The following is a 3460-nucleotide window of genomic DNA, read 5'->3' on the forward strand; positions in this document are numbered from 1 at the left end:
GTTTGTTCTTGGCGCCTGACTTGCAGTATTATGTGTGTAACAAGACTCAATTAGGAGTCGCTTTTGAGCGCTGGTTTGATTTTGCCGGGCAACAGTGCTGTTGAGAAAATTTTGTAATTTTGTGGTCGATGCAATATGGATGACTGGTAGCTCGGCTTTGCTCCCTGAAGTTTCCAATGTAGTTCTAGTGCTTATGCTATTCTTCACCTTTTAGTTCCGCCAGTGCACGTTGTCGGGAACTTCCCACAAAGAATTTCCTTGATTAATGCTTTCAGCTTCTTCTTTCGGAAGGCGAACTGTGGGTGGAGCAAGGAATACTTATGAAAAAGAGGCACACACGTTGCACAGCCGAGTGCACCGTTGGAGAGATATTTAATGGATGGCAGCACTCGTGTCTGGAAGAGCAAACCGTATCCCCGTATAATATTCTTCGCAAATGAAGGGTATGATAAGAACACATAATACAAATGCACAAAAATTTATTGGGGCACCTCAGCAGTTGTTATGGTGTGTAACTCGAGATCATTGCTTTTCGCTGTGTTGTCGGCGGCGGGGAGGTGAACGTTCCCTCGCTGCAGCAGCTCGCTTTGCCCGTTTCTCTGCATTGCGATGGTCGTGTACTTTATCAGCAGTCAACTGCCCTTGTGCCAACGCTTTCCTATCTCGCCTGTCGATGTAGACGCTAAGGATCAACCTGGACTACGAAGGCTCTATGGCGGCATAACCTCAATCGCCGAAACTGCAGGCCAGCTGACGGCGATGGCGGGGACTTTCCTTTTATGCAATATCTAGCCGCGTTTACACGAATGCTACAATTTTCCATCACATTTCATCATCATCATCATCATTTATTAACCCTTAAAGGTCCCGTTAGGGATATTATATAAGGGGGAGGAGATACACGGGTGTTCAGCAGTCATAACTGAATATAAATATAGAAGGAATATAGAAATACGAAAAATATAGAAAAGATAAAATATCGAATAGAATAATATAGAATATAGACATATAGAATAAACAATATAGAAAAGGTAGAACAGAAGAAGGATGGATAACTGGGCGAGTTTGTACTGATACATCGTGGGAGGGAACAGCGCGAAGCAAAACGACGAGCAAAAGAAGAGGACACAAAGACGAGCGCTGACTCGAAACTGAATTTTTTATTGAAAAACGAATACATATATACATCACACTCACGTGAACAAACAGAGCAACTACCATTGATCTAGTGGAATCAAGACCATCAAACGCACAATATGCCACGTGGTGAACTCTGAACAAAAGCATCCCTGAATCCCGAAATGAAGCAAGTCATGAATTATCTAAAAACGATACTTCTTTGTTAACTAATGCCAAAGAAGGCTGGCTGATACACTGTGAATCCTTCTTTCGTATGAAATAAGCTTCCATAATCTCCCTTGTCAATTTATCCCGGTGTCTAAACAAAATTTTAGTTTTTGTGACCAAAGGGCGGCACTTTTTCTGTTTTTTATCATTTTCCTTCCCACACTCGCGGCAATGATCATTCAGATGAGAGTATCTGTTGTCTGATAGTGAATTAAGATGTTCCCTCAGGCGAACATTAATACATCGGCCTGTCTGACCAATGTATACTTTTTTGCACGATAGTGGAAGCTCGTAGACTACAGAGCATGCGCATTCCACCAACGGTGACCTGTGAGTAACACGGCATTTAAATGGACTAACTCCTAATACACTTTCACTACGGTTTCTTATGGCCCGGCAAAGCCCGCTCAACTTACAAGGTGCCGAAAAAACAACTTCGACTTTAAACCTACCAGCTACATTTTTTAGATTATGGGCTACTTTGTGAATGTAGGGGATGACTGCCCTTTTCATACATGCCTTGTCCCTCTTTGACTTGATGAAATCCGTCCTCACCAGCCGCACCACCTTTTCGCACGTTGCCGGAATAACCGAATTAGGGTACCCTGCGGTTTTCAGCCTGCTGACCTGTAACAATACACTCTCTTCGATCCGGTGAAAACAAGAATTCTGTAAGCTCGAGCGGAGGGCAGACACAGCTATTCCATTTTTTACATTTTTTGAATGTCCGGAAGAATAGTGCAAAACCTGTTTCTGTGATCTTGGGGAGTAAAGCCAACAAACATGGTCGTTCTTGAAAAACAACTTAATACTAAGAAACTGGAGAGAATCCTTCAAGGCACTTCAGAGGTAAACGACAGGCCATCTGCGCACTCTCGAAACAACTTCAAAATGTCTATCATCGTCCTATTGAAGTTCTCTCTTTTTGTCAGTACCAAAAAATCATCCACATATATGAAAATCTTCACCACCATTCCCTCACTGTGTCTACTAATTTGTTTATCAATCTCACCTAAGAAAATATTGCTCAAAACAGGTGCTACCCTAGGCCCGATACAGATCCCCTTTTTTTGCACATAGACGCCGCCTTGCCAGCCTACATGAGTTGACCTTAAATAAAACGATAACAGTTCAAGAAAGGTGTCAAGAGGAACCCCGCACTGACCAATAAAGCCTACTTCATCATTGTCATCAATGATGCACTTTTTTACTGCTTTCATAATCCCATTGTGAGGAAGTGAATAGTAAAGATCTTCAATGTGAATACTGAAGCCTGTACAACCACCTGGATTGCTATGCTTTAGGAAAAGGGTTACCTTGTCTGTATTACTAACCAGGAAAGGATCATCCACAACTAGATACGAAAGGTGCTTTTGTAGATAACTAGATACACAGTGCTGCCAAGTGCCAGTTTCCGAAATGATAGCTCAGAAAGGAATGTTAACTTTATGAGTCTTGGCGGAGAAAAACAGATCTAACTTATCGCCTTGTGCTTTTCTAACAGCCGTCGCCAGCGGTCCAAGATTACATTGGTTCAGTAACGAAACGGCCTGTTCCTTAACACTCTGCGAATCTACATCTACACGATTAAAGCACTTACTTACAGCCTGTGAAGCCTTTTCAGCAAAAATGCCTTCTTGTATGACAACAAAATTACCTTCTTTATCAGATAAAACAAGCCGCAAATTATTGCACTCGAAAAAATTCACTAAAGACCGTAAGTCCTTACGTCGTCGAGGCGCCCCTGGGGACGCAACCAAAGCGTTGACGCTCTCTTCAAGGAAACTCGGGCGCACCCCTTCAACGACTTTCCTGGAAATGGTTCTTGACAGGGCCAACCTTTGCACCGGTGACACTGGCGGTTCGTTGGCGTACTTTGGTCCGCGCTCAAGGATCTTCAGATTTTGCGCAGGAAGTTGCGCGTCGCCCAAAAGCTGTACTTTTCGTACTTTTCGCATTTCGTCAAGTCAAAGAGGGACAAGGCATGTATGAAAAGGGCAGTCATCCCCTACATTCACATAGTAGCCCATAATCTAAAAAATGTAGCTGGTAGGTTTGAAGTCGAAGTTGTTTTTTCGGCACCCTGCAAGTTGAGCGGGCTTTGCCGGGCCAT

Source organism: Amblyomma mixtum, chromosome 6, assembly GCF_055824585.1.
Source record: "Amblyomma mixtum isolate Tamu chromosome 6, ASM5582458v1, whole genome shotgun sequence".
NCBI lineage: Eukaryota > Metazoa > Arthropoda > Arachnida > Ixodida > Ixodidae > Amblyomma > Amblyomma mixtum.